Source organism: Leptonychotes weddellii, chromosome 5, assembly GCF_054177405.1.
Source record: "Leptonychotes weddellii isolate Sample4059 chromosome 5, ASM5417740v2, whole genome shotgun sequence".
Taxonomy (NCBI): Eukaryota; Metazoa; Chordata; class Mammalia; order Carnivora; family Phocidae; genus Leptonychotes; species Leptonychotes weddellii.
In genome coordinates this window covers 49,118,233-49,140,004 of record NC_138373.1, presented here as the reverse complement: position 1 = coordinate 49,140,004, position 21,772 = coordinate 49,118,233, and positions in this window count along the sequence as shown.

The following is a 21,772-nucleotide window of genomic DNA, read 5'->3' as shown; positions in this document are numbered from 1 at the left end:
TATGCTTAGGGTAGTCACTGAATTTCTGGAGTATTTTTATTAATGTTTCATTCTACCATCAGCCTTAGCTTTTCCCTGTGATCTCAGCTCTGTAATGCATTCAGGAAAGGTTAAGATTTCAGAGACTAGCCATCTTCTTCTTATTGTAAGGATGGTAGCAATATTCTTCCCAGCTTTCTCCATTATAAGCAGAATCCCTGAAAACTTGATTTTTAAGTTTCTTTCAAGCTACAGTGTTCTGATACAATATCAAGACCAAGAAATCTCAGGAAAAGATTGTCCAGAGCACTCCAAGAAAGATTAGACAATGGATTGATGTGCTTTGCAAATTTTTACTTGGTGGCCACAAGTTTAACATATGCAAACATGAGTTATGTGGATCCAGTAAAAAATTTCATGTTAACTAAAAATAGTTATAATGGTTAACATTTATAAAGTGGTTAAAATGTGCTAGGCACCGTGCAAGGTGCCTAGCATCTCTCATCTGATTTATTATCTTACTACTATAGGATAGGGACTGATGTGATCTCCATCGTATGCAAGAGGAAGCAGGTTCAGAAAGCACATAATCTGCCCACTATCAGACCACTCTAAACTGTTCTGTGATGCTCCAGAAGTCCCAGTCTTGACCACTTTGTTGTACTCTTTCATTTTGCTGCCCATTGGGTTATTTTTTTCCTCTCTTATGAAAAGCATTCTCCTTACCTGTTTTTCTATGTTCCTTTTTAAAGGAGCACAGGTTTAAGAGTTTGGCAAAATACCTTATCTATTATAGCTTTTGACTTTATTTTTCTGTTACAAAAGATTGATGAGTTGTATACCTTTTAAATCCTGTGTATTATTTACTGTATGATATAAAGTTAGTAAAAGTTTTGAAAATGGGGTACAGAAAAATTCTCTATTTTTATTCTGAAACTATCATGTTTCTCTCTCAGTTTTAGAAGAGTTGGCCTGCTCATAAATTCCATCACTCTCTTGCTGCTATTTCTGTCTAGCAAATTATTTCTTTATTCACGAGGCAATAAAAGGTCACTGGAAAGAAGAATATAATATTCACTCTCATAAAATAAAGTTAAACAGTAGTTAGCATTTATATCTTTCCACTGTAGTAAACAAAATATGGTTTATTTGACTCAATGAAGACCTATGATACCAAAAAAGATAAATCTAATGATTTGTTTGAACACAGGAAGATAAATCTTGCACAGCATGCCCTCAGTGATGACATGTTACCATTGTCCTAGTTCTCTGTAAAATTAAGTAGAAAGGCAAAGCAGGCCTGGCTTCTTGTTCCAAAACATCCAGATCCTAGTCCAGGACTATAGTGTAAGAGAGCCAACTGAATAAGTATAATTCCTTTTTTTTTGTCATTGTTTTTGTTTACTTGCTTTGCTTTTTATGCTACTTATTGAAATAAGACTGACATGGTGTCCTGTATTTGCAAGAGAAGACAGAAAAAAATAAGGTCAATTGTTCTTTTTAATTTGCTTTTAAATCAAGGTTAGTTTTCTGACCTTTTCTCATAGATGCCATGAGATAATTATTTCCTTTATAAATTTTTTTGGACATTCATATTTGTGGTTAAAAAATTTAGCACGTGCATTATCAAAACTGAATTGGGAACTTAATATAAATGCAAATTTCTCATTTTTCCAAAACTCCTATAAATTTTATTTAGAAAATAGATTTTACACAAAATTTGCTAAAGAAAATGTTTCTTTATAGTTCCAGTGATCTTTGCTGCCATAATTAAAATAACACAACTAAAATACAGTTAGTGTTTTTGAGCAATCCAGATAGCAAAATAATTCATTCTTCCTTATAAACCACATAGATTTAAATATTTTTATACAGCGTTCTCTTCAGTAGGAAGACAGTGATTTAAAAAAACTGTAAAGGCAAACAAAAGAAAAACAATAGAAGCAAATGTTTCAAACTATGTGGGGGGCAGTTTTTACACCTTATTTATCAATCCAGGCATTTCCAAAATGTTTTGATGCTTTCTCATACAATAAAAGTAAATCTAGTTTGAAAGTGTGCTAATTTCTGCTGAAGTTATTTACAAAAAAAAGAAAGAAAACCCATTTAGTGCCACTTCATTGCTTAAAGTCTTTTTTTCCAATTTCTTTTTTATACATTTTGCCTCTCATTATCAAATAAAAATCTGTCTCAGGCTCTTATAAGGCTTTTATAAAGGACTCCCTTCACTGAACAGTAGAATGTGGTCTTTTCTTTTTATCTCTTAATTAAAACATTGCAACCTGGGGAAACTATCAGTTAGTTCTCAGGAAATGGCACTTATTTTGATCTCGTTTGGTATAGCAAGAAAAATGGTAAAGTGAACTAGAAATGTCTTAGTCCCTAAAATTAGATATAAACCCACTAATATGCAACCTACAGAGTCTTCTGGGTCTTAGAAATGGCACTCAGTAATTCATTTTGACATAAATCAACTTGCTTTCATTCTACAGCTCAGCTGTACTAAGATCAATTTTCAAAGGAACTTAACAGTTCAAGATTGTTCATGCATTCTGGAATCCTACTTCTGTATTTTTGTACCTCTGAAGTTGGAGTCAAAGACCATATGTCATGATATAACTCCAGTACTTAGTAAGCTTATCATTCTGACTACCATTTTGTGTTCTTTTTTACACTCTGCAAAGTCATATTGTATCTGGTCAGCATGATAGTCTGGAATTATGAGGACTTTTTTATTGTTTTCAATAGAAAAGTCCTGTGCTCTATTAGCAAAAGCATAGCCAAGATCTTGATAATTATACCAAGCAGTTCCTCTTTCCTTTCCTATGTCCCAAGAGTATCAAGAAGGCCATGTGTCATGGACACAATGTTCTAATAATGGTTTGCTTTTAAAAAGATTTCTTTTGAGGTACATTCTCCCAAATAAAGAATGTCAAGCAAACAGTATAATCAACTTATGTTTAATGAGCATTCATAAATATTATGACTGTTTGAATGTTTACAGGATAATTAAGAAGCAGTTTCTCAAGAAATTTGGTTTCTAGTATAGAGGGACCAAGCAGATATTCTGAGGCAATATGTGTTAGGATAGATCATGAATATAATTGATGTCAGAATTTTTACTAGAATATGCGATAAAGGATATCTACCATTCCTGTAAGAAAACCAGGCTAATTGGTAGTTGTGTAGTAAATATTTAGTCCATAAAAGTTCCTTATCTAAAAGAAAATGGCTTCTAATATATGCTAAAAATTTATCAGATAAAGGGTGATTGAAATTGTTTTTAGTGTTGTCACAAGGTATCGGTAGAGTTAAGGTTTTCTGAAATGAAGTTCTATTTTGGCAGATTTTATATACTACTTAGAACATAGGCAAGCATTCTTTTTCCTCAGGTTAGGGGGTGCTGACCAGTCTGTATCCACAGCATTCTCTGATTCCTTTCTCTTTAGACTGTAGGAATGGACATGACCTTTGAGGCCACAGTCTCCCATCCATTTAGGAGAGAGTGGCTATTGGTCCAACTGGAAGGAAGAGTGTTACAGTATCTTCATGCCATCTCATCAAACAATTTAGTGCCTCCTGAGAGGAAGCAAATCAAAATATGTGGCTGTCTATGAACTGTTTGAGGTTAGCAAGGGAGGCCACCCATGAAATGTCAACTTGATTACTAAAGTCTATTTGTGGTTTCCTATAGATCTCTGTGAAAAGATGTTGTGGTCACTAAAACATAGTTTGCCTCTAATGTTTCTATCAGGCCGACGCAGTTATCATAGAAACAGTGCATGTAACTTTTTTGTGCCTGATTAAATTTCAAAAACCCTTGGTTCATGCTTGAGAAAACACAATTTGAAATAAAACCTGCTGAAAGGTGCCTATTAACCCTGCTAATAAGCAAATATAATTTTTGTCACTTGCAGACAACACTTAGTATGTCTTTGGGCTTATATTTCAGAGCAGACTTCCACTTGAGGTTCATTCTAGCAGAAGAAATACTTTCTGACTGCTGACCTGAAGCAGCTCTCCTGGATGTGCAAGTTCTATGGCAGATGCCAGATTGGCCTGAGTCCATCCTTGGGAGTTGTTCATAAAAGCAAATTCCTTTATCTGAGAGACTAATCTCTTGTGATATTTGACCATCCTTAGACATGGCAAGGGCATAGATAGCTCTGCTTTGTCTGAAACCTCTCCTGCAGAGTCCTCTGATTTTTCCATCTGACTTAGAGAGTCCTTCCAGTAGGCAGAAAATGAAGTGTACCAACATGCTCCATGCAATATTGAGCACATGATCAACCTTCATTAAAGCATTTGTGATCATGATAGAATTGATAATGTTGAAGGAATTCGTGAAGATTTGGGTGCCCATGACTAAATGAGAGCTTCAGAAGAGGTGGAAAGTAAAATAGAATAAAAGAGTATTTCTAGTCATCTAAACAAGCTCCCTATCCTCATTCAGGTATTAGATCTCCATGTTATTAATAAGGCATTACCCTTCTAAAGAGGTGAGATGACTTTTCCAAGTTCACACATAGAAGGAAGAAATGCAAAGGAAAATATAAGCCCCTGGTTGTTACCCTGCCACACGGGTGCTTGCTTATTTATCAGCAAATATTTTATTGAGTGCAGGGTCCAAAAGGAATGGACACTATTGGCAGAATGCAACAAAAAGAACAGTTTTTACCTTTGACAAACTTACAGCATATGAAGAGTCTGAGGACATAACTGAGGACACTTCATTTGTTCTCTAACTGCTTTAGCCAAAGTATTTTTTAATCAATTTTTAAACATGGAAAACATGTTTAATAGTCATGTTATTCATTGCAATATTTTAAGGGGGGTGGACTTCTTGCCCTGGTCAATTAAGCTAATATTTCTTTCATATATGTTAGGGAAAGTCCTATGTTTAAAAAGAAAAGCATTGGGCGCCTGGGTGGCTCAGTTGTTAAGCGTCTGCCTTCGGCTCAGGTCATGATCCCAGGGTCCTGGAATCGAGTCCCACATCAGGCTCCCTGCTCGGCAGGAAGTCTGCTTCTCCCTCTCCCACTTCCCCTGCTTGTGTTCCTGCTCTCGCTATCTCTCTCTCTGTCAAATAAATAAATAAAATCTAAAAAAAAAAAAAAAAGAAAAGCATTAATGAAACTCTAACATAACTACAACTAGGTTTTTGGGCATGATTATGGTCCATTGTTTTGGATAAAAAATAAAATATGTAATTTACTGTGATTTAAAGCTTAATTTTAAGTCTTAATATCTTTAACAAATTTGATTCAACAGTGAGCACATATGGGCAAGGCACTCTGGGGAGTACAAAAATGAGTAAGATTCATTATCACCTTATCACTGAACTGCAAATACAAAAATATCCTTAACAAGTGCCTAAAGGACGTAAAAACAAAGTGCTTTGTGAACACAGGTGAAAAAAACTATATTGTCCCCTGGGGGAGTCTGGGAAATACTTATAGAGGAGTAGTAATTGAACTGAGCCATGAATCATGGCTAAAATTTCAATAGAGGGAGAGGAAGTCCCTCTAATGAGCAAGGGAGGAGAACAGCATGCACAGAAAATCATGACACAGGTAGTCTGCTTACTGGGGTGGAGGTTAGTAGAACAAGACTGATAAAATATAAACCAGGAGAGGATTACTGCCTGTAGGAATTCCTAGGTGTGACCTTTATAATACAAACTGTGAGGAGTCATTGAAAATTACTTAGCAAAGAAGTCGCATGGTCAGAATTGTACTTAGTGAACAAAACTCTACAGCTGTGTGTCAGACAATGGAAGGGAAAGACTCTGAAATAGAGATAAAAGAAGAGGCTACTATGAAGTACTAAAAGAAACATAAGGAGATTAAACAGACCTAAGACCAAAAGGAAAAAAAAGAAAAAAGAGCATTGAGATCCTGGTGGCAAGATAAATGCTACAGTGATTTTTGTATAATGCACGTGGTCAATCAACAAATATTCACTCAACAACTGCTAAGTGAGAGGCATTGCATTGAGTGTTGAAGATACACCAATACAAGATAAACAGTCTTTGCCTCTAGCTTATAGTGTAGGATGGGACAGAGATAAACATGGAACAATTACACAATATAAATAGGAATAATAAATATGAAGGGATGTTCCAGAAGGAGGAACACCATATAGAAAGTTCAAAAGTGGGACAGAATAAGTCTGATATATTCAAGGAACTATAAGTAATTCAGCCTGACTGGAGTGTGGAGGATAAGGCAGCAAGTGGAAAGAGATAAAACAAGAGGCTTAATAAGCAGGAAGCTGATAATGGTAGATCCTATAATCAACACTGAGAGTCTGTGCTTGATGCTGATGCCAATGGGGAGAGTGAGGAAATGACATGACCAACTTTCACTTCAGGAAGTGAAGGATTTTGGGAAGAAGATATGAGCAGGTTACAATTTTATTTAAAAAAAATAAAAAATGGGGAAGAGTATAAAGGGAGAAAGTCGGTGATGTTGAGAAAATTATAAATACCCAAAAGGTTTAACAGTTAGGGATCAGGATTTTTGAGAAGAGAAAGGACAATGGTTGGTTTCATGATTTTTTAAGTTAAGAACCAATGGGGAAAGGTTGGATTAGGTAGTTGTTAAAAAAGGGGGGGGCAGGATCTAGGAAAGGGTTTTCTTTTGTTCAAAAAGAGTAGAGACATAAAGTTTTTTTTTTTTAAAGATTTTATTTATTTGACAGAGAGACACAGCAAGAGAGGGAACACAAGCAGAGGGAGTGGGAGAGGGAGAAGCAGGCTTCCCGCTGAGCAGGGAGCCCGATGCAGGGCTCGATCCCAGGACCCTGGGATCATGACCTGAGCTGAAGGCAGACGCTTAATGACTGCCACCCAGGCGCCCTGAGACATAAAGATTTTATCACAAAAAAGGAAAAAGCCCAAAGAAGAAATTGGATGTAAAGGAGGTGAAAAAAACACTATATGGAACAAGGAAGGAACAGAACCAAGATGCAATAAGAACCTGAGGGAAATTTCTCCCAAAAGCCTAGATTCAAAGATAGAAGAGCCTCATCATGATTACCCATACTTATTTAGGAGAAATTAAATAAATATAAAATATTTTCCAGAAAGTTGTGTTGCAAAAAGAATCCGATTGAGAACTCCATCACGTGCAAGATTTGTTTAACAAGCCCATGGTGTGAGTTAGAAGCTTACAGGACCATGCAGAGTCCACCTCCCCGTTTTAAAAGAAGGCACTTTCAGCTAGGATTTCTTAATGTTTTGGCAAAACAAAACAAAACAAAAACCTGCAGAAGATGCATGGCAGTCTTTTCACTGAAGTTGATGAAAACCCATTAATGTTTCTTCCCATCCAAAATGGTTTGTAAGATTTAGATCGTGATTCCTGCTCTGTTAGGTTTAATTGGATAATGAGGTGTCCTTGCTGGGTCTCTCTTTTCTTACAAAATGCAAAAATGCCTCAGGCCAAAAAGAGTAAGACAGCCAGCTGAGAGCACAGCTGGAGGTCTGGATGGTCTGCCCTGTCAGGGATCAAATGTCCTTCCTTTGTGCTGTCTAGTCTTCTGCCAGGCAAACACCCAACACTTGAAAAATGTTTTGATGGGAACAATGTGTTAAGGGGAACACCATCACTATCTTGAAGGAGAAGGCTTCAGACAACCATATACTGGCTTAAGTATGGGATATAAACATTACAGGAATTGTTGGGGACTTCAGAGTAGTTTGGAAAAATAGAAATAAACCACCACAATTTCATTTCACTCATATTTGCCTCTCTTCTTAATGTATTTTCTTAATGCATGGATTTTTTTTTCGAAATCTTGTAATTTTTAAAAATTTTTTAATTCCAATATAGTTAACATACAGTGTTATATTAGTTTCTGGTGTACAATATAGTGACTTAATAATTCTATACATTACTCAGTGCTCATCATGATAAGTGTACTCTTTAATCCCCTTCACCTAGTTCACCCATCCCCCCACCACCCTCTCCTCTGGGAACCATCAGTGTGTTCTCTGTAGTTCTTAGTTTGTCTCTCTCTCTTTTTTTCCCCTTTTTCCTCATTTGTTTTGTTTCTTAAATTCCACATGAGTGAAATCATATGGTATTTATCTTTCTCTGACTGACTTATTTTATTTAGCATTATACTCTCTAGCTCCATCCATGTTGTTGCAAATGGCGAGATTTCATTCTTTTTTATGGCTGAATAATATTCCATTGTATATCTATACCACCTGTTCTTTATCCACTCATCTGTCAGTGGACACTTGGGCTGCTTCCATAATTTGACTACTATAAATAATGCTGCTATAAACAGGGGTACATGTATCCTTTTGAATTAGTGTTTTCCTATTTGGGGGGTAAATGCCCAGTAGTGCAATTACTAGACCATAGTGTAGTTTTATTTTTAAATTTTTGAGGAAGCTTCATACTGTTTTCCACAGAGGCTGCACTAGTTTGCATCCCACCACCAGTGCACAAAGAGTCCTTTTTCTCCACATCCTCACCAACACTTGTTGTTTCTTGTGGGTTTTTTGGGGTTTTTTTGGGTTTTTTGTTTGTGTTTTTTTTTTTTTTTTTAGCCATTCTGACAGGTGTCAGGTGATATCTCATTGTGGTTTTTTGATTTGCATTTCCCTCATGATGAGTGATGTTGAGCATCTTTTCACGTGTCTGTTGGCCATCCTGGTGGTGAACCTGAGGTTATACAAAGCCTGAACTAATCAGAAGAAATAAAGGCATTAAGAATTGACCCTCCCAAGACACAAGAGCTCCAGGGGACAATCAAGTGTTGGTTGGTTGGTTGGTTGGTTTTTTTTTTCTTTTTCTTTTTTTTTTTTTGGTCGGTTTTTTAAAGAAGGCTCTTTCTTCCTCTGGAGAAGAAAAAAATGAATGAAGTTACAAATATGCCATATTTCATTGAACGTAAAGCATAATTGACTGGAACACATATTCCCGTGTTAGATATGCCAAACATGAAAAAAAAAATGTCTTGGAACCAAAGAAATATGGCATCCTGAGATGATGAGACTGAGAATTGATGAAAATCAACCTCAGATTATCTTAGTGTTCTCTGTAAGATAAGAGACTATGTTGTCAGCTGAGAATGAGATCATCTTAGGATACGATGAATGTTGAAGACAGCAAGAAGTGTGCAGAAAAGTAATTGATGGAGATGATTAGTAAAAGAAAAAAAAAACTTTCTATGCAAACTACGCTTTGTCCTTGGAGTACTACCTTCTCTTCGGGCATGCAGGCTGGAAATCTGGGGTTATCTCTAATTCTCTTTTTCTCTCTCCCATACCTTGCTAGACACCAAGTTCCATTAATTCTGTGTGCTAAATATTTATTAATTCATTGTCTACTTTATTCTCCCACTGCAGTTCCTTTCACCAAGGCCCTTATCTTTTCTGGTTTAAGGTATTAATATAACCTCTTATGTTGACCAGCCTCCAGGATGGCCCCCAGTGATCCCTGACTCCTGGTACTCACCACTGTGTAACTGCCCTTTCACTCCTATATTCCATCAGGATTTTTAAATGGAACCACTAGAACATGGGGCAAGTGTTTCACATCACTTCTGAGCCTAGTCATAAAGGACATCATAAATTCTGCTTTGCTTTCTTTCTCTCTGGGATCACTCACTCTAGGGGAAGTCAACTCTTACATCATAAGGACACTCTGACAGCCCTGTAGAGAGACCCACATGGCAAGGAACTGAGGTCTCTGCAAAGAGCCAATGAGGAATTAAGACCTATCAACAGGCGTGTATGGGAAATTGGAAGTGGAACCCTCAATCCTAGTTAAGCCTTTAGATGACTCTAGCCCCAGCTAAATCTGTTTTTATTTAAAAGCAAACATTTTATTGAGGTATAATTGACATGTAATTATAAATTTAATGTACATATGTACTGTATGCAACTTGATGAGTTTGGGAATGAGTTTACACTTGTGAAACCATCACCACCATCAAGGCCATAAATATATCCATCACCTCCCAAAGTTTCCTTCTGCCCCTTTATTTATTTATTTTTTGGTGTGGTAAGAACATTTTTTTTGCCTTTATTTTATTATTTTTTTTAGAACATTTAACATAATGATCTGCCCTTTCAGAAAATTTTAAGTACACAATATAGTATTGTTAGCTACCAGCATTATGCTATATAGTAGATTGCCAGAACTTATTTATCTTGCATAACTGAAACTGTGTGAATTTTGACCATCACCTACCCATTTTCCCCTGCTCCTAGCCACTGGCAACAACCATTCCACTCTCTGCTTCTGTGATTTTGACCATTTAAGATTCTATATATAAATGAGATCATACAATATTTGTCTTTCTGTGTTTTTCTTACTTAACTCAGCATAATGTCCCCCAGGCCTATTCATGTTCTCACAAGTGGAAGAATTTCCTTTTTTTTTTAAGGCTGGATAGTATTCCATTCTATGTGTATACACATTTTTTAATTTTTTTTCAGTTTTATTGAGATATATTTGCCATAGAGCACTATATAAATTTAAGGTATACAGAATAATGACTTGACTTACACACATTGTGAAATGATTACCCCCTCCAAGGTCTATTCATGTTGTCACAAATGGCAGGGTTTCATCCTTCTTTATGGCTAAAAAAATAATCCATTGTATATACCCCATCTCCTTTATCCATTCATCCATGAGTGGACGCTTATGTTGCACACATGTCTTGGCTATTGTAAATAATGCTACAGTGAATACGGGGGTACAGTTATCTCTTTGACATAGTATTTTCATTTCCTTCAGACATATACCCAGAAGTAGATACACTACATCAAGTGATAGTTCTATTTTTAATTTTTGAGGAACTTCCATATTGTTTTTCATTGTGGCTGCACCAAATTTACAATCCCAACAGTGCTAAAGGGTTTTCTTTTCCCTACATCCTTGCCAGCATTTGTTGTTTCTTGTCTTTTGATGATAGTCGTTCTAACAGGCATAAGGTAATACCTCATTGTGATTTTGATTTGCATTTCCTTAATGATTAGTGCTGCTAAGCATCTTTTTATGTACCTGTTGGCAACTTGTATATCTTCTTTGGAAAAATGTCTATTCAGGTTATTTGTCCATTTTTTAATCCAATTATTTGTGTGTATATGTGTTTACTATTAAGTTGTATAAGTTCTTCATATATTTTGAATACTAACCCCTTATCAGTCTATAATTTTTTTCCCATTTTGTAGGTTGTCTTTTTATTTTGTTGATTGTTTCTTTTGTTGTACAGCAGCTTTTTAGTTTGATGTGAACATTAACTTTTTATTTTGTTGCTTGTACTTTAGGGGTCATATCTAAAAAGTCATTGCCAAGACCCATGCCAAGGAGCTTTTTTTCAGTGTTTTCTTTGAGGAGTTTTATGGTTTCTGGTCTTACACTTAAGTCTTTAGTATGTTTTGAGTTAATTTTTGTGAGTAGTATAAAGAGTCTAGTTTCTTTCTTTTACATGTATCAGTTTTCTAAACATTTATCAAAGAGATTGTCTTTTCTCTATTGAATACTCTTGGCTCCTTTGTCAAATATTAGTTGACTCTAGATGTGTGGGTTCATTTCTGGGCTCTCAGTTCAGTTCCATTGGTCAGTGTGTCTGTTTTTATGCCAGTACCATACCTTTTTAAATTATGATATCTTTATAATATAGCTTGAAATCAGGGAATGTGATGCTTCATGTTTTGTTCTTCTTTCTCAGAATTGCTTTGGCTATTCAGGGACTTTGTGGCTCCATATAAATTTTGTAACTGTTTTACTAGTCTGTAAAATATGCTATTGGAATCTTCATAGGGATTGTTCTTAATCTGTAGATGGCTTTGGGTAGTATTGACATTTTTAACAATATTAATTCATCTAATCCATGAACATGGGATACGTTTCCATTTGTTTGTGTTTTTTTTTTATTTCTGTCACTAATGTCTTACAGTTTTCAGATCTTCCACCTCCTTGGTTAAATTTATCCCTAAGTATTTTATTGTTTTTGATGCTATAATAAATAGGATCATTTTTTATATCTTTTTCAGATAATTCATTGTTAGTGTATAGAAATTCTACCTATCTGTGTATAGCAATTTTGTATACTGCAACTTTACTGAATTCATTGACTAGATCTAAGAATGTTCTGGTGAAGTCATTAGGATATTCTATATATAAAATCATGTCATCCATGAATAAAGACTATTTTAATTTTTCTTTTCTAGTTCTGATGATTTACTTCTTCTTCTTACCTAATTGTTCTGGGTAGGACTTGCAGTCCTATGATGAATAGGAGTGATGAGAGTGGGCACCTTTGTCTTGTTTCTGATCTTAGAGGGAAAGTTTTCAGTTTTCACCACTGAGTATAGTGTTAGCTAAGGGTTTGTCATATATAGCCTTTATTATGTTGAGGAGCATTCCTTCTACACCTAATTTGTTAAGTTTTAAAATCATAAATGGAGGAATAATCTAGTCAAATGCTTTTTCTGCATTTATTGAAATGGTATGATTTTTTAAATTTTATAAATGAGAATGTATCACATTTACTGACTTGCATTTGCAGAGAACTTAATTGAAGAAATAATAGCTGAAAACGTTCCTAACCAGGGAACAGACATCTAGGCTCAGAGAGAGTTCCAAACAAGATGAACCCTAGGAGGTCCATACCATGACACATAATAATTAAAACATCAAAATTTAAAGATAAAGAGAGAATTTTATGGGGTACCTGGGTGGCACAGTTGGTTAAGCATCTACTTGGTTTTGGCTCAGGTCGTGATCTCAGGGTCATGAGATTGAGCCCCACATTGGGCTCTTCGCAGCTAGAAAAAGAAAAAACTGAGTCCAAAGTTTGCAGAAAGAAGGAAATAATAATGATTACAGCAGAAATAAATGAAATATAGAGCAGGAAAGCAATAGAAAGAATTAAAACTGTGAGTGGGTTCTTTGAAAAGATAAAATTGATGAACCTCTAGCTAGAACAACCAATGAAAAAAGAGAGATGACCCAAATCAACCAAATTATAAGTGAAAGAGGATTCATTACTACTGATACCAAAAAAATATGGAGGACTGTAAGAAGCTACTATGAACTACATGCCAACAACTGGACAACCTAGAAGAAATGGAAAAATCCTTAGAAATATATAAACTAGCAAGAATGAATCAGAAATATGAATCAGAAATAGAATATCTGAACAGTTCAATTACTAGTAAGGAGATTGAATCCATAATAAAAAATCTCTAAATGAAAAAAAGCCCAGGACCAGATGGCTTTACTGGTGAATTTTACCAAACATTTAAAGAAGAATTAGGGGCACCTGGGTGGCTCAGTCAGATAAGTGTTTAATTCTTGATTTCAGCTCAGGTCATGATCTGAGGGTCCTGACATTGAGCCCTACACCAGGCTCTGTCCTGCATGTGGAGCTTGCTTAGGATTCTCTCTCTCCTCTCCCTCTGCCCCTCCCCCCCACTAATGCACTCTCTCTCTCAAAAACAACAACAAAAAAAGGTAAGAAAGAAAGAATGAATCTCAATCCGTTTCAATTCTTCCAAAATATAAAAGAGGAAGGAACACTCTGAAACTCACTTCATGAGTTTTCTTTATTCCTTCATCTATCAATGGACATTTAGGTTGTTTCCATATTGTTATAGTGAATAACGCTGCAATGAACATGGAAGTGCAGGTGTTTCCTCAAGATCCTGATTTCAATTCCCTTTGCTACATATCTAAGAGTGGGGTTGCTGGATCATATGTAGTTCTATTTATTTGTAATTTTTTGAGGAACTTCAATACTTTTTTCCAAAGCAGCTCCACCAGTTTACGTTCCCACCAAGAATGTACCAGGGTTCTGTTTTTTCCATATCCTCACCAACACATTTTGGTTTTGTTTTTGGTTTTTTTCATGATGACCATCCTAAAAGGTGTGAGGTGATATCTCATTGTGTTTTGATTTGCATTTCTGTGATGATTAATGATGTTGAGCACCACTTCATATATCTGTTAGCCATTTGTATGTCTCCCTCAGAAAAATGTCTTTTCAGGTCCACTGTCCATTTTTTATACGGGTATTTGGTGGGGTTTTTGTTTGTTTATTTGCTACTGAATTGTGAGACTTCCTTACATATTTTGGCTATTATCAGACACATGGTTTGCAAATATTTTTCCCAATTGACACGTTGATTGCTTTCTCATGATAGAATATAGCTAGACCACCCAACCAATCTGTTCCTGAATTCCTGAGCCACAGAAACTAGGAGATAATAATTGTTTTTGTTGTAAGTCACTAAATTTTGGGATAATTTGTTACATAGCAATAGAAAACTAATACACTTCTTTTTTTTTTTTTTTTAAGATTTTATTTATTTATTTGAGAGAGAGAATGAGAGCCAGAGAGCACAAGAGGGAAGAGGGCAGAGGGAGAAGCAGACCCCCTGCTGAGCAGGGAACCCGATGCGGGACTCGATCCCGGGACTCCAGGATCATGACCTGAGCCAAAGGCAGTCGCTTAACCAACTGAGCCACCCAGGCGCCCGAAAACTAATACACTTCTTAAGTTGTAATGGACTATAGGAGGTCAGAGGGTATATGACCTTAGAAAAGTTACGTTACCCTTCAGTGTCTCCTCTCTAAAATAAAGGTTGCCATCAAGTTTAAAGTACATGGAATGGTGCTAAACACTAAATAAATAATAACTATTAGAAATTATTATTGGGGCGCCTGGGTGTCTCATTCTGTTAAGTGACTCTTGATTTCAGTCAGGTCATGATCCCAGAGCCATGAGATGGAGCCCCGCATTGGGCTCTGCATTGGGCCTGGAGCCTGCTTAAGATTCTCTCTCTCTCTCCCTCTGCCCCTCTCCCCACTTATGCATGCATGCTCTCTCTCTTTCTGTCTAAAAAAATAAAAATAAATAAATAAATAAAAATAAATAAATAAACTTTAAAAAAGAAATTATTGTCTTACTCATTCCATAACTGGAAGCCCTTATCTCATTCTCATCATCTTCAAAGGTATTCAGTTAATATTTGTTGAATGATTTGTATGGATACTTCTGCCTAGCTTTGTCTCTCTCTCTCACATATCATATTATATCACTAGAACAGTATGTTATCTTATCAAAGTGCAACTGTCATCATTCATTCCTGCTTAAAACCCAGTACTTAATAATTCAAACCCCATACTCATTTTTTTCTCACCACCCTGCCTTTTTATTATTTATTATTATTAAAACATATTCTTCTCTTTCTTGTCTTTATCTTAGCACTATTTATAGGAAAAACAAATAAAATAATTGCTACCCAAAAAAGGAAAAAGAGAAATAAAGAGACTCAATCTTTGATAATTTAAAGGGAGATTGTTACCTGTGTTTGGCTATCATGATTTTTTTTTTTTTAGTCCATTGTCTACATCTGCTCTATTCAAAATGGTAGCCACTAGCCATGTGTTTATTTAAATTTAAGTTAATTAAAATTTAAAAATTAAAATTCATTTCCTCAGTTGCACTGGCAACATTTTAAGTGTGCAATAGCTTTAAGGGTACTGCCATGCACAATTGTAGAACATTGCAGAATTATAGAACATTTCAGTCATTGTAGAAAGTTCAATTGGACAGTGAATAGTAAATATAGTAAATATTGACCTGAAATTCTTCCATATGGAAGTTTTTTTTCTTTTTTCCCCTATCCCATTTGTAATCTGGTTTTTGAACTATTTTTGGTTTTTTTTAATTGTCAAATATATCATGCATGTGGAAGACTGTATATAACCTTTTATGTACAGTTTAAGGAGTATTAATAAAAAGAATACCCATCATGCAACTCAAGAAATACAATGTTACCAATACCTTTAAAATATCCTGTGTCCATCCCTAAACATATTCCCTTTCTTTCCCCTCAAAGTTACAACTATTTTATGTTAACCTCTTGTTTTCCTTTATAATCTTATTTCCTATGTGTTCACTAAATCAAACTACTTTACTAGTTTTACCTGTTTCTGACCTCAGATAAATATGTATTTCTGTATTTCTCTGTTTCTTAACATAGGATTCACACATGTTGATAGAGGTTATAGTTGATTCCATTTTTAACTCTTGCATATTTCTTTGGATATTCCACAATATACCCAGGTTTCTGTCATTAAGCATTGTGGTTTTGTTTTGCTTTGTTGTAATATTATAAATCATGCTGTCAGGAACTGGGAGGATGTAATTCTCCATTAATCTCTCCTATTGCTAAACCTCTAGGCACTAATAGCCAATTGGCTTCAGTATTATCATTTTAAGAATATTTGTATAAGCAAAGCCTTGGAAAGATGGGGACAGTGACTTGCTCTGGAACTAACTTGTGTTCCCAGATAATAAAAATAGAGACATCCCCCTTCCTAAAGACATTCCAGAATCATAAAGATAGAGATGACTTCCTCTTCTCCGCAGAAAGAATTGCTTACATTTCAGGCTAGTAGGATAACGTCACTCTCTGGAAGGGAGGAGGGAAGGTTTGTCAGCAGCCCTTACGTAAAATCATAGTCTTAATCTCAGGCTTCTCTATAATGCATTCTTACTGCTTGAACAGTAACACCTGGCCCTCACCACATCAGCCTATGGAAGTTATGGGCTACAATGTTACTCTGACTTTTGTTGTGTAAACTGTCTTTCTGCCAGCATCTGTGAAACTGACTAACTTGTTACCTTGCAAGCAGGATGAAATCTCAGATGCTTTCACAGTTCCTGACTTGATTTAATATGATCGTTCTTGTGCATGTCTCTTGGAGCAATTGTTCAAGAATTTCTTAGAGAATATACCTACAGAAAGGTTATAATTTCATTATGGGTTATAATTTCATTAGATATGCCGAATTGTTAAAGTGGTTAAACCAACTTATACTCCACTCAACAATGTTAAAACAGTTTTTGGTTTTAAATCTTCACCAGTGCTTGATACTCTTAGTTTATTAAATTATTCTCATCCCATTTGGTATAAAAAGTCCTCTTGGGGCTTTAATGTGCCATTTACTGATCTGATGCCTCTAAGCAATTTTTCACATATAGAGAGTAGCTATTATTACTTCCTTTTCTAGGGAAAACCAGTTCATGGTTTTGTTCCATATTTCTATTGGGTTGATTGTCTTTATGTAGTTAATTTGTATTAATTCTTATATCTTCTGGGGCATAGTTATTTATGAGTTATATGGGGTGCAAATATCTTCCCCATTTTATTTTTTATTTTTATTATTTTTTAAGATTTTATTTATTTGTCAGAGAAGAAGAGAGAGAGAGAGAGCATAAGGAGGGGGGAGTGGCAGGCTGCGGGGGAAGCAGTCTCCCTGTTGAGCGGGGAGCCGTATGCGGGACTCTAGGATCATGACCTTAGTGAGCCAAAGGTAGACGCTTAATGAACTGAGCCACCCAGGCATCCCTCTTCCCCATTTTTTTAAAGATTTTATTTATTTATTTCAGAGAGAGAGCGTTAAGTGGTGGGGAAGGGCAAAGGGAAAGGGAGAAGCAGACTCCATGCTGAGCACAGAGCCTGACTTGGGACTCAATCCCAGGACCTGGGGATCATGACCTGACCAAAGGCAGACACCTAACTGACTGAGCCACCCAGGTGCCCCATCTTCCCCATTTTTTGCCTTCATTTTCTGTACCATGTTTTTTGATAACTAGAAATCTTTATCTTGAATGTAGTAAAATTTATCAATGTTTTTCTTTGCTATTTTTTTTCCTTTTGGGAACTTATTTAAGAATTATTTCCTACTCCCAAAATTGTGACAATGTATATTATCTTTTGAAATTTAATGTTTTGTGTTTAACAGTTATTTCTTGGAACTATTTAGAATTTATTTCTGAATATTTTATAGAGGAAGAATCCACTTGAATTTTTTTCATGTGGATAATTGTCAAGAGTACAATTTATTGAAGTGTCCATGCTTTCCATACTGATATTAGTGATATTTTTCTTTCCTCTTAATATTTATAATTTTAATTTATTCTTCTCTTAGATAACTAACTAATTACCTTTTGGAAAATAATGTACATAAATGGTGTTTTATTTCTCAATTTTAAGGAAAATGCTTGTAAAATTTCCCATTGAGTGTGATAGCCCTTTATGAGGCTGAAAAATTTTATTCTTCTTAGTTTACCAGGAAACATATAAATTTTGACCTTATAAAGTGCTTTTTCCTTGTTTTGTGAGATAATCATGTAGTAAATTACAATAATAAAATTAATGAACTTTTTAGTGTTGATACAACTCTACATCTTTACACTAAACTCAGTTTTTATATATTGGAGCACTTGGATTATAACTTTTTTTGAATTTTACATCTTTTTTTTAATTTTTATTTTTAAAATTTTAATTCCAGTGTATTTTACATCTATTTTAATCAATTGGAATTTTTACTTCTATTTTTGTGAATAAGAGTGACCTGTGATTTTTTTTTTCCTCATTGTTGTCTATTTCTTATTTGGACATCATGATTATTCTAGCTTCCCTTAATTCCTTTATCAGATCTTTTTGAGTGCCTTTTATGTGTTAAGCATGGTTCTGGTGCTTTGGAAAACTTATTGAATGAAGCAGTCAAGATCCCTGTCCTTATTGAGCTTACCTTTTAACATAGCAAAACTGATGACAAAGAGTAAGTGTAATAAATAATTAAACTCTATATTATATTAGAAGAGGATATGTGCCATGGAAAGAATAGCATATGGGAGAAAAAGGATCAGGAAAGCAAGGAGGGGGCGAGTTGCAATTTCAAATAGAGTGTGGTTAGGGGAGCAGACATGGAGAAGTGACATAAGAGGAAAGCCTTGAGGAAGGTGAGCAAGTGAGACATGCGGGTACTGGAGACAAGAGCATTCCAACAGACAAAAGGCCCTATGGTGGTATGGACATAATGTGTTCCAGAAACATCAAGGATGACAGTGTGGCTAGAAGGGGTAAGAGCGGGGGAGTAATCATGAGATATAAGATCAGAAAGGCAGTTTGGCCAGGTCTTATGGGGCTTTGGGGATTATAAGAACTTGGCTTTACTCTGAGGGAAGCCAGGAGCAATTCTAAGGTGTGAGCAGGAAAATGACATGATTGGTCTTACATTTTAGGAGGATCACACCAGCTACTATGTTGAGAATTAGACTGCAGGGAGGCAAAGATAGAAGCAGGGACATATCAGGAGACTGTTGCAACAACCCAAGCAAGAGACTAGGAGAGCTAGCAGTGGGTGGTGAGAATTGCTCAGATAATAGATATTTCTTGAAAGTAGATCCAACAGAATTTCCTGACAGATTGGATATGGAGTGTGAAAGATGATTCCAAGGTTTGGGTCTGAGCAACTGAGATGCGGAAGACGTAGGTGGAACAGGTTTGGTGGGGAATGGTGGGAAATCAGAAATTTAGTTAAAGACTGTTAAGTTTGAAAAGCCTCTTAGACACCCAAATGGAAATGCCTAGTGGCAGTTGGATATATAAGTTGAGAGTTTAGGCAGTAGAGACACATATATTTATGAGTGAATACACACTCATCTTCAGGAAAAAGATGAACCTACAAAATAAACTGAAAGTGACAAAAAGTTTTGCTTGCCCTTTTGCTGCATATAGTATGAATTCAGGCCCTAAGCCCCTCTGAATGTGAGCTTGTGGCAGGAAATTCTTACAAAACGATTCCATTCTCCTTCTTCACCTAGATCCCTCCTATATCAGCATTGGAGACTTTCTGGGTCAAGTCTCCAGTCCAGCTTCCCACCATTACAACCCTCTCTTTGACTCCTCTCCACTGCTCTTGTAACCCCTCAAAATGCAGATTCTAGGCCAATGCACAGAGTCACTTACCCCAAGACAAACATAATACTGAGGATCCATGTATTCTTATCGTTATTAACCAACAAAAAATTGCTTTACTTTCCATCACCTCAATTGCACATTTAAAAAAAAATTATTTCTTAGCTAGAATTTAGATCTTCCTCTACTTACGATGTGATTGTGTTCCTTTAAACTGATCATGAGTCGAAAATGTTGTAAGTGTAAAATGCATTTAATACACCCAACCTACCCAACATCACAGCTTAGCCTGGCCTACCTTAAATGTGCTCAGAACACTTACATTAGCCTCCAGTTGGGCAAAATCATCTAGAACAAAGCCTATTTTATAAGTGTTGATTATCTCATGATTACTTCACTGAATGTGAAAAAACAGAATGGTGCTTGAGTACAGAATGGTTTTCAGTGTATATCAATTGTTTACCCTCGTGATCATATGATGACTGGGGGCTGTGGTTGCCGCTCCCCAGCATCATGAGAGAGTATCATACCATAGATCACTAGCCCAGGAAAAGATCAGAATTCAAAATTCTCAGTACAGTTTATTTTGAATGCAGACTGCTTTCACACCATCATAAAGCCAAAAAATCCTAAATTGAATCATCATAAGTCAGGGACCTCCTGTAATGTATCCGGATAGATTTCTTTACACCTCTAAAATGCTACTTTTCCTTGTTTAGATTTCATTATGTTGGTTGTGGGATACAAAAAATTAAAAGAAATCTGAGATAACTGTAAGGTTTTTGGACTGACAAACTAGTAGAGTAGCCATTTACTGAAATGGTGAAGATTAAGGGCTGAGTAATTTTTTCATAGGGTAAACACAAAATCAGTAGTTGAGACATTAAAAGGTAAAAAACTGATGTTTTGATGAAAACTTCAGAAGTTGCAAATACATACATACAAATCCCAAATTAAACTTGTCTATTTCAAAGTAACCATCTTGGGAAAACTTTCGTTTATTCCAATGATGCTGGCATTTCAAAATCATTTTGGGGACTTCTTTTTAAAGACTGCCTTCAAAACCTGCAGAATATTTTTTCTTAATATCTCCTAGAGCAGTAAATCTCTTGTCTGTAAGAATGAATTTGTTTTTTAGAAAAAGTCAAAAATTCATTTAGTACTGGGTCTCTTGAAAATGGTGGTTGATCAAAGTAGAGAATTATTATTTGGGATAGAAAAAGAGTATGACCACAATTTAATGACTGGTTTTCTTTTGTAATGTCTACACTGGATTGTGTATATTTTGACACATGTGATCAATGTGTATTTATTGATGATGAGCCTCTTTATAACATGATCAGTGACCCTGGCCAGAGTGAGTCAAAATCATACACCTTAAATCTGAATGAGTAACTGTGAGGAGGCAGAAGGATTCCAAGCACTTTCTAATATATTTTGCCCCTTTGTTTATCCACTGGAGTTCAGGCTAGCCCTACTGAGGATAGTGCTTGTCAGTGGTGCTGACTTTGAATGACAAAGTCTTCACATAACCTTCAAGCAACGCCTCAGTCCAGACCTATCATGGGCAGCCCAGGGAATCCCTCAGCAGCAATAAATGTCTCATATTCATTTTTCACCAGATAACAGTGTGGCTCTTGGTCCTGGAAAAAAAAATGCACACAACTCTATTACATTTCAAATGCTCCTGATTCCCTTATTTACTGGCCTCCCTTTAAGGAAAAAAAGAAGGAGTTCTCTTTGTCATTTATTTTTTGTCCATTTATGTCCTTTCTGTTTCCTTTTCAGTTCAAATGTCCTAGGTAATTGTATTGTAAATAATCTTAAGTGACTCTGAAATCCACTTTAACACAATTTTCATGGATTTCTTCATCTATAACAGATACATCTGTCTTGGCTTTGGTGACAGTGTTAATAATTTTGAATCATTTTACCATTAAAGTGTGATGCTGGCAATTATAATAAAATATTTCTACCTCTCTCTTTGTACGATGTGTATTTTAAGAGAAAAACTATGGATTTTTGCATGACAATAAGTTTTTT